The sequence below is a fragment of the Orycteropus afer genome, unplaced genomic scaffold (genome assembly GCF_000298275.1).
Source record: "Orycteropus afer afer isolate SDZICR_OR568_19922 unplaced genomic scaffold, OryAfe1.0 scaffold00035, whole genome shotgun sequence".
Lineage (NCBI taxonomy): Eukaryota > Metazoa > Chordata > Mammalia > Tubulidentata > Orycteropodidae > Orycteropus > Orycteropus afer.
The window spans coordinates 7700993-7712165 of NW_006921622.1; the positions used below are offsets into that span (position 1 = coordinate 7700993).

The window sequence follows — 11173 nt, forward strand, 5'->3', positions numbered from 1 at the left end:
ACCAATGTACAGATATGTTCACTTAGTATGGTAACTTTGATTAAAAGTGGGAAAAAAATCCAGGATAAATTCACTATAGCAAATATTTTTGGAACATCTCTTATAGTATAGTCAGTTTGCAGGTACTCTTCTGAGAATCACTAGAGCAGTAAAGCTTCTCTGGCTGGTCTAACTACTGACACAGGCACAGGACTTTTCTATATAGAATTAGCTTCACGAAAGGGAAGTTCCAGGCTGGTTAAAACATCAAAATACATGTTAATTAAATAGTTTATATTCTTGTGATGTCAGATGCTACCATGGCTTATGTCATGTGTTTTGTTCGGTTTGAAAATCTGCAGATAGAAAATAAAGGAAGCAATATTTACTAAGCTCAGATATAGTATGTGCCAAGTGCTTCATAAGGCATTATACTACACAGAAAAATAATTGATGATACAGTCATTCAAGAGAAGTTTTGCCCTCACAAAATATAGTCTTCCTTTTTCTCCCTGGTCCATGAAACTTAAAAGTAAGAATTTATTTAATTTGTTAAAGAAAACTTTGTTAAACGCCCACTATATGTTAAGTATTGTACTAAGTGTTGCAATTACAAATGTGCACTATTTATCCTCAAGGCAGTTGTAGTTTGAAAAGTGTGTGGAGAAAGATGTAAACAAATACATATAATGAAATGTTAGGGTAAGAGAGCATTTATAGGGTGTTTGTGTGTGTGTGTTTGAGAGAGAGACAGAGAAAGAGAGAGACACTGAGAGAGAGAGACTGAGAGAGAGAGGGAGAACAAAAGACAATATTAGCCAATAGGTAGATGCTTTACATATCTTTTTTCATTTTAACCCACACAACAATCTTCTGAGTCTGGTATTTTCATCTTCATTTCACAAATGAAGGGCATAATAAGTAACTGAGCAGAAACTTAAACCAAGTTCCCACTGATTGCAAAACCGTGTTTTTTCCAGTCTGTCAAGGAACTTGCCACAGATTCATTCTGCTTCATCCTCAACTGCCTCACAAACACATGAGAAATAAATACTTATGGTTGTATGTCACTGACATATTTGTAGTTGCTATTAAAACAGCAATAACGAATTGAGGCAAACCTCATTTAAACCAATTCAGGAAACTACCATGGATGTTAAGTGAGGGAAATTTTATTTTTACTTTGTTTTTATTAGTCTAGTTAGAGAGGTGAAAATGACTGAATCTATAAGCAGCATAAATCTCCTGAAGGACTCAACATTGGCAGGATCCTCTCTTGTACTCTCAAGATAGTATACTGATCACCAAAGACATTTGGGGAGCCAGAAAACACAGCTTTGCTAGCAGGCTCCTTGTGTTCAAATCCCGGCTGTTCTTATTAGATATGTGACTTTTGACAACTTGTAAATTTTCTGTGCTTCAATTTCCTCATCTGGAAAATGGAAATAAGATTACTTATGCCATAGAGTTTATGAGAGGATTAAATGAGTTATTTTATATAAAACACTTAGAGCAGCTCCTGGCATATGTTATGTGCCATCAAGTCAGTTCCAACTTGTAGTAACCCCATGTACAGCAGAATGAAACACTGCCTGGTCCTGCGCCATCCTCACATTCACTGCTATGTTTGAGTTCATTGTTTCAGCCACTGTGTCAATCCATCTCAATGAGAGTCTTCTTTTTTGCTGATCTTCTACCTTACCAAGGATGATGTTCTTCTTCAACGACTGATCCTTTCTGATAACATGACCAAAGTACGCGAAGCAAAGTCTCACCATCCTTGCTTCTAAGGACCATTTCAGTTGTACTTCTTCAGGACAAATTTGTTAGTTCTTCTGACAGTCCACAGTACTTTCAGTAGTCTTCGCCAATACCACGACTCAAAAGTATCAACACTTTTTCAGTCTCCCTTATTCATTGTCCAGCTTTCACATGCATATGAGGCAATTGAAAATGCCATGGTCAGGCACAGCTTAGTCCTCAAAGTGACATCTTTGCTTTTTAACACTTTAAAGAGGTTTTTTGCAGTGTATTTGCCCAATGCAAATCCTGGCACACAGTAAATGCTATTATAATGTTAGCCACTCTTGTTGTTATTATTAAATATGTTGAGCATCTATCCATTTTTCTTGTATTGTTTCAGATTTCAGCTAAAATTTGACCAGAATGAGAAAGGTCATCTTGCATTTTTAAGGGGAAATGTTCACAGAATTGACAGAAAAACTTTTTCATTAGAAGAGTGTAATCTGATCTTAAAGGGAAACATCTGAAAAGCAAGGATTATCATTTGACATATAGAGAAGCTTTTAAATTATTAGGTTTATAGAGTAGTTTCAATGGAAGAGTTACAAGTTTTGGAACTGTTGAGAAACAGAGCTGCTTAGGTCTAGAATAACAGAAGTTTCTATCATTGACTTATTGCACATATTATATATATAAGTACTGTTTCATTTAGTTATCACAAAACACTAGGAATTACTGTTACTAGCTACACATACACACACACACACATATATACATATACATATATATATGAAAAAGTGAATCTCAAATCAGTAACTAAATCTTCAAGAAGAGCTGGTATTTAAAACCAATACCCTATAAATTTACAGAGCCTATTTCCAGAAAAGCTTTCTATCTTGATCCAAGTACAATAAGTTATTAGAAATTTCATACACAAAACTATCTGTTAAGAAATTGCCATTAACAGTCTTATGGTACCTGAGAGGAAGCACTGGTGGTGTAGTGCCTAAGGCATTTGACTGCTAACCAGAAGCCTTGTGGTTCAAACCCACCAGCCACTCCTCAGAAGGAAGGTTGGGCAAGCTACTTCCGTAGTGATACCGTCTCAGAAACCCAAGGAGGGGTCGCTATGAGTCGGATCCGACTCCACGACAGTGGATTTTTTTTTTTTTTTTGGTACTAGAGAAAGTTTATTTCTAATTTTAACCTACCTTTCTTGCTTTCACTCTTCTGGAACCCTTGGGTTGTAGAACAAATATCTATACCTGTACCTGTACCTATGTCTACAGCTGCTAAATTACACTTATTTGAAGAATGCTGAACATCTGACCATCCAGGGATGATTTCAAAGCATCACTAAGCATCCATAACTAGTAAAATTCTGATTCTACTCACCTGTACAAGCATAACCAGTAATTTTCCATATGTGAAAGCAGCCTTACCAACATGTGTAACTCAGTGTCTCTTATCAGGTAAGTTTTCATTTATTTTAAGTCATTATTGTTTCCTCTTTTAACAATGGAAATACAAATGGCATATCTGTCCCAATTAGTAGGCTTCTCATTTGACCTTGGTTTCAGTGTTCTGGAGGATGACTCTCCATTTCCTTGAGGTAACTCACAGATCTGCCAAAGTGTTTTTTCCATATTCCTTATACCCCTTATCATAACACAGACTATCTGAAACATTACATTTGGTGACCATCCAATCAATTCTTGCCACATGATAATTTAAAAGACTAATTCTCATATTTTTACATAAATAATGTATGCTTTCTATGTTTTTGCTAACTGTCACCTCCACTCCCAGGTTCTTTTGTAAGGGTGCTATGCCAATGTTTTTGGACCAGGCCAATTTTCTTTTTTCATGTTGCTGTAAAATATTAGCATAGCACACTTACAAAAATACTTTGTGAGGGGAGGGCACGATTGGCAAACAAATGTAAAACTTTCATGTTATTTGTGTAAAAATATGGTATGTAAATTTTCTTTACAAAAATCATTATGCCACACATAACCAGGAATGTTACTATCCATTTATGTAGTCTCCCACATTTCTTTCCTTTTATTTTTGCTTATATGTTAACCACAAGGTGGTTACTTCCTTTTTGTATCTTGGTTGTGGAAAGAAATATTTGTTGTCTTGCTCACAGGGAATTCAGGATATAAGCAATCCAAACTACTTTATCCAATCTATAACTCCACATAGATTTATTTTAAAAAGTCCAAAGAAATCAACATTTTGTTTCTCCCCTATAAGCCTATTCCTCCCTCAGTCTTCCCAGCACAGTAAATGGCACCATGATCCAGCTAGAAACCCAGAACTCATCCTTGATCCTTCCCATCTCATTCTTTACCACACCCGATCCAGCAACCATTTTTCTGAAGTGTTTCTGAAGGATTCAGTCGTGTCTCACCTAGGCCCCATACAGTCTCTACCCTGCTACAAGAGTGATCTCTTCTGCTTATTAAAGAACATCAGAAAGTGGGTGAAAAGACAAACCACAAAACTCAACACAACAACAAAACATAAAAAAAAAACATTGCTAGCAATCAAAGGTTAATAGTTAGCACAGGCTGTCCAACATAACCCAAGCTACATATGTAATTTCATCTCTTCTAATAGCCATCACCTAAAATATCCACCAGCCACTCCTCGGAAGGATGACTGGGCAATCTACTTCCGTAGTGATACTGCCTCAGAAACCCAAGGAATTCGACGGACTCAAGGGCAATGAGTTTTTAGTTTTATTATATCCAAAATATTATCTTTTCAACAGGTAATCAACATAACAATTATTGCAATGTTTTACATGTTTTTACTAAGTCTTAAAATTATGGTTTTTATATTACTCTTACAACACATCTTAATTCAGAGTTGTTGTTGTTGTTGTTATTTGCCATCTAGTGGGCCCCGACTCATAGCGACCCTTCCTTGGGTTTCCCCCTCCTTGGGTTTCCGAGGCAGTATCACTACGGAAGTAGGAATGCCCAACCTTCTTTCAGAGGAGTGGCTCGTGGGTTTGAACTGCCAGCCTTCTGGTTAGCAGTCAAGTGCCTTAGGCACTATGCTATTCAGAGTAGCCACATTTAAAATCCTCAGCTGTGTGATTAATGGTTACCATAGTGGACAGCTTTGACTTAACAACAACATAGTGGACAGCTTTGACTTAGACTACAGGAATAATGCTTATGAGAATACAGCCAATTCATTCCTCCTGGGGAAATTGTTCTCCTATACGATGTAATCTTCACTATCAACAGGATACCAGAACCCAATGCTGCCGAGTCAATTCTGACCCATGGGAACCCCATAAGATAGAGTAGAACTTCAAAAGGGTTCTTTCTACTCTTTATGGGAGCAGAATGCCACATTATTCTCTTGCAAATCTGCTGGCTGGTTTGAATCTCCAACCGTTGACATGATACCAACCCAAAAATTGATGGATGAAAGCGAGAAAAAGATCATAGATGGATACAAGTTATATATTTTCCCAAAATCACAAACAAGTTTAACTTCTAGTTCACTGCAGGCAGCATCCTCAACAAAGGATTTTTTCTTATCTCTTAAAAACATTCACCTTGTTAAATTTAATTTTTTTATATATACCTGAGAACTCTGTCCTTTCAAAATAACAATTATCAAAGTAATTTTATGTGCTTCTCATGAAAGTCCTGAAAAGGTTATCCATTTCATAAATGCTACTATTAGGCTTTCTGGAGCACTTTGTTCAGAGAGTCACAGTTCAGCCTTCTCAGAGAAATAAGGGAATAAGGAAAGTAAGTACTAAACTCAAGGAAAGAAATTTTGAAAGTCAGAGGTTGGCAAATCTCATTATGAAGAAAGAGAGAGTTAAACACGTGAGCTTATACTAGGCCACAGATTGGTTATTAGCAGGGAAAAAGTGCTTTGAGATATGCTGAATACTGTCACCCAAGTGTCCTGTGTTCCTGACCCTAAGAGCTGCTATAGATCTTCTTGAAACAGGGAGTCAAATAAATAAAAGTCACGATTTAATGATATTGTAAAACAACAACAATGGTGCAACATCTAAAAACTAAAAACATAAGACCTCCATGTTGAGAAGTGCAATAAACAGTTTGTAATATTGAGGGTGAGGGCCCATTTCCATCAATACAAAAAGTCAAGAAAGAAGAAATAACTGGAGGATAAATAACTGTGATCACACAGCAAGCCACCGAGTGATGTTATTATGGAAGTAACGACTAGATCCAACCACCCACATACCCCTAGTTTAAGTATCAGGATGGACGTTGCAAAGAAAACAAAGAATGGCTGTATCAGCCACCCCAGGAGGTTTGATGAGGTTTAGAACCAGAAACAGAACTTTGAGTGAATTACCTAGATATTCCTGCCAATGGAAAGAAAAGTGTTGAGTGGTTTGGGAGTGAGAAAGTGCACTACGTGGGAACAGGGAGACAAAGACAGTTTTCCTTTCACTTTGTTTGTTGTTGTTGTTGTTATGTGCCGTCGAGTCAGACACGACTCATAGCGACCCCTCCTTGGGTTTCCGAGGCAGTATCACTATGGAAGTAGATTGCCCCATCTTCCTTCCTAGGAGTGGCTGATGAGTTTGAACCGCCAGCCTTCTGGTTAGCAGTCAAGTGCTTTAGCCACTATGCTACATTTACCTTAGACACTGTAGATTACAAGTGCTCCTGTTCTCTCTTGTTCTGAACAATGCAAAAGTTTTCAAAGTTTCAAAATCTTACTTTGTTTTCAGCACTTTTTAAAGCCTACTTACAAATTTTATGGACTACTTATTTTGTGTTGTACATGATTTATAATGTGAAAAATCCCAAGAAGTCTAGTTTATGACCCGGATGATGGTCCTACTGAGCTTTGGAATTGCTGTGCCTGTTCTTTTTGCTATAATATATGGCTCAGGTATTTCTGGAAAATTGCATCAGAATCCAAAATTTGAGCTGGAAGTGAAACAAACAAACAAACAAAAAACAAGCACATAACTTTGAGTCTTTTAAAACAATAGGTCCCCATTTTCATTTCTTATTTCTCAGTCTTCCTTTATACCATTAAAAATTAAAACACTACTTCAAAAGATATATATTTAAACTACATAGAATTTAAAGCACTCCAAAATACCTGTCCATTAGCAAAAATCAGGTCTACTCCCCAAACTATTTCTCTTAATTGAAAGTACTCATAGATATTCAAGTTCAAATATTTTAATTAATATAGCTTCATTTGACTATTCTACCATGAGGTAAAATTGAAAGTAGTAAAACTAATAAATAAAGGTAATGGACTACCCTCTACCTGGGGTTGAGTCCCTACAAGGAAAGTGGATTAGGCAGTACATTTGTTAATACTGAAGGCCAATCTTACAAATTTAAGCAAAATAACTTTAACTTCTTTCCTCCTTGGTAGCAAGGCTATTTTTTTCTTAAAAGCACATATTGGTGTGTCTCCACCAATTTTTTATTTTGAGAAATTCCAAACCTATAGGAAAACTCTAAGAATAGTGCAACTACCCTAATTAATCAATTATTAACATTCTGCCACAGTGGATTTATTTCTCTTTGTCCTTTTGTTTCTTTATTCATGAAATATTTGAGATTTATATGATATCTTGACACTTCATCTCTAAATATTTCAGCCTTTATCTCCTACAAACATTTCCCACAGAACCATTATTTAATGATATAACTCAAGAAACTTAACATTGATACAATGCTATTATCTAAAACTTAGTTCATATTCAAATCTCTCCAATTATCCTAGTAATTTGCTTAAAATTCAAAATCCAGGATTTGAATTTAGTTTTCATATCTTCTAGAATATTTCACCAGCCTTTAATTCTTATACTTTTTTTTCTAAACCACTTTGAAAGGAAATTATAAAGATCATCCAAAAATACTTCAGCATGTATCACAAAATAATGAACACATTTCCTTACATAAGCACAGCGCTATTATTAAAAATCAGTATTTTTGCTACTATAAAATAGACAGCTTCTTTTTTTACAGAAAATAAAGTAATAGAATATAAGGAAACTTATTACCACCACCGTATGAAAAACTGTGAATATTTTTTGTGTTTCCTTCCAGTCTTTTCTTCATATGATCTATGCTTGCTTACGTATTGATTTCATATCATCATATGGCAGGAAAATCATAATTGACAATGTTAAGTAATATATTTAAACTTCCATTTTATAGCACCTCTAAAGCAAGAATGACACAAATCCAAATACAGCTGGGGCAATAAAATCAACTTTCAGGCTAATGATTCCAGAAACCACAATGCCAATATCCCCTGGACATTAAATTGTTTTGTAGAATTGTGGCAGTAAATTGACCAATAAAATATTTTCATTATGTTATTCTTTAGAGTTTCAAGGCAATTCTTGACAGATAAAATTGTAGCTTTCTACAGACTTATTTGAATTCCAGAATATTCCACTGTGCTAGCTAACCAAATAAAGTGAAGTGGGTGGAAGATCATATAAGGAGTTGAGAAGATAATTCCCCAAATTTTGTCATTGCAGATTAACTCTATTTTAACACCTGCCCAGAAGATATTAATAAGATTTTAAAAATAGTTCTAAAATGAACTTGAGGACAATACAAAATGATAAGAATGGAGTTGAAAAAGTCTTCGAAAAAATTCAAAACTTTCAACATTTCACTAGATTTTTTTTTCCTTTGTCATCATGAATATGCCTTAAGTTTCCCAAGGTAAACTATCCTTAAAGAGAACTATTTAAAACACATTTCAAAGGAAATAGGAATATAACGTTATATGTATACTGACCTGAAGAGTCATCACAGAGGCCGGCAATACCACTTGATTAAAGAGTGTCTAAGGTTTTTGGGAATTCTAGAACACTTAATTGTGCTCATGAAGAGCTTGTACATAGACTAAGAGGCTGTCGTTCAAAAAGAACAAGGGGAGAAAGAGTTCTGGTAAGATGGCAGAATGGGCAGACAAACTACACAGACCCTCTTCAACAAAGAAAAGGGGAACCAGTTAATGCAGATACAGAAGATGATCTTGGAACCCTGAGCTTTGAAAGGAAGGATACAGAAGTGGACTAAACTCCAAATAGTAGAAGAACCTGCATGAAAACACCGAAAAAGGAGACATATGGAGCTGCAGTCTGTCAGCAATCCTGACAGTGCTGACAGCTTGCATATAGCCAAGTGGTGTTAGGACCTAAGCATTAACCTAAAAATTGGCCCTGCTAGCCAGAGGCTGCACAGAGGACTGCACTGGTGGGTGGTGAATAATACGTGAAGCATCAAAGAAGAAGGCAGGCTAAGCTATGGACTTTTGCCTGTCTGGAGAGCACAGCCATTTTGAATGTTTACAAGTGGTTTGACCATTTTTTATATTTAAAGTGATAGCATTCTCTCAGATTCCAGGTGCTAATGAAAAGGCTCCACTTGCCAGGGAAAGCAAAGACATTCTGGATATGAACAACTGGAATGGTGCAATATTCTCCTTGTTACTCTTATACCCTATACCCTCTTGGTGAAAGGAGGTGTGGCCATCCCTCACTCCCACCCTCCTTCTGGGCTGGCAGGAATTCCATCCCAGTCTGAGTGATCCCACGGAGCCTGGGTGCCCTGCACCACCCAGATTTATTTTTTTTTCCTTTTTGTTCAGTTTGTTTGTGTTTGTCTGTTTAAAAATTATTATTACTATTATTATTGTATACATATTATTATTATTCTTTATTATTCCCTTCCTAGGTTCTGGTTTTCAGCTTTTTCTCTTTTCCCTGCTCCTGGTGCCCATTTGTTTCTTTCTCATTGGTTAATCTCATTCCCGTGTTTTCTTTTTGCATTTTTCCCATTTTTTTTCTTCATTATTCTCCAACTCTACCTTTTTTCTCTTCTTAACCCCTCCCCAGATATTGCAGGTTTTTTCTTTTCTTTTTTCAGTGATTGTTCCTGTGTGTTTGTGTGTTGTGTTTTTTGTCTGTTTCCTTTTACTCTTTTGATGGCTGTTCAATTGTTTTTTTTTTTTGTCCAATTGAGTGGGAGACAGCAGCTGTACATGTATAATGCAACCATGCCCGCACTTCCTGCAGCTCCACTTACTGTGTAGTTTGTCTGCCTATTCTGCCATCTTACCAGAGCAGAGACAGAAGGAAGTAAGAGCCATCACTTTCTTCTCCACCAAATGGCCAGTGATAAACAACCACCAAGAACAGCCTGACTCACCCTTAACTGCTCTTCACGAACAGTTAACAAAAATCTAAATGCAATAATGTCACAATATCTCAGAGATAATAGACCATCACAGTCCACACAAAGAAGCAAGATAAGGGGTAGAAACAAGGGAGTAGGATACAGACCTAGAACACATCCCTGAGGAAGAAACAGCATTGGAACTCCCTGCTAAGGAATTCAAAAGAATTATATTAAGTATCTTCAAAGGATTGAGACCAATGAAAACACTGAGAAAATTAAGGAAAACACAGACAAAACTCTAGAACAATTTTGGAAGAAACTTCAAGAACAAAATGACAAAATAAATGAAAAATTAGAAATGATACAAAATCTACAGATAGAAATACAGAATATTAATACTAAATATTCAGAAACTGATAACACATTGAAAGGGCAAAGGAGTAGAATTGAATCAATGGGAGACAGAATTAATGAGATTGAAGAAAAATACCTTGATACTTCTTTGGAAAGGGATCAATCAGAAAAAAGAATAAAACAAAATTAAGAAAGCCTAAGGTTCATGTGGAAGCCTAAGGTTCATGTGGGATACTATCAAAAGGAATAATCGATGTGTAATTGGAATTCCAGAAAAGGAAGAGAAAAAGAAAACCACTGAGAAAATTGTCCAAGATTTGTTGGAAGAGAACTTCCCTGACATGATGAAAGATGAGAATATAGCCATTCAGGAAGTCCAACGAACCACAAACAGGATAGACCCCAAAAGAAAATCACCAACACATATCAACATCACACTTACCAAAACCAAAGACAAAGAAATAATCCTGAAAGCATCCTGGGAAAAACAAAAAGTTACCTACAAAGGACAGCCAGTAAGAATAAGCTCTGATTTCTCAGCAGAAACCAAGAAGGCAATGGGATGGTCTATATAAAATTTTGAAAGAGAAAAATTTCCAACCAAGAATTATATATCCAGCAAAAGTGTCCCTAAAATATGATGGTGAAATTAGGAGATTTACAGATAAGCAGAAACTAAGGCAATTTGTTAAAATCAGACCAACTTTACAAGAGATACTAAAAGGAGTCCTTTGAACAGAGAACCAATAATAACAAACAAAAATCGGCCATTAATACACAAGATGACATAACCCAGAAACCAACACAGCTATGGACATATCCAAAGTAAAATAAGCTTACAAGATTGTAAACAGGGAACCAGAGACATCAATTGGCAAATGAGGCAAACTACAAAGCAAAAAGAGACAAAAAAATAG

The 11173-nt window shown here is 36.0% G+C and overlaps 1 pseudogene; it reads left to right on the forward strand.

Annotated features, from left to right (window-relative positions):
- Nucleotides 1-3168: 3168 nt before the first annotated feature.
- The window catches only part of LOC103193251, a 51385-nt pseudogene continuing 43380 nt past the window's right edge, over nucleotides 3169-11173 (forward strand).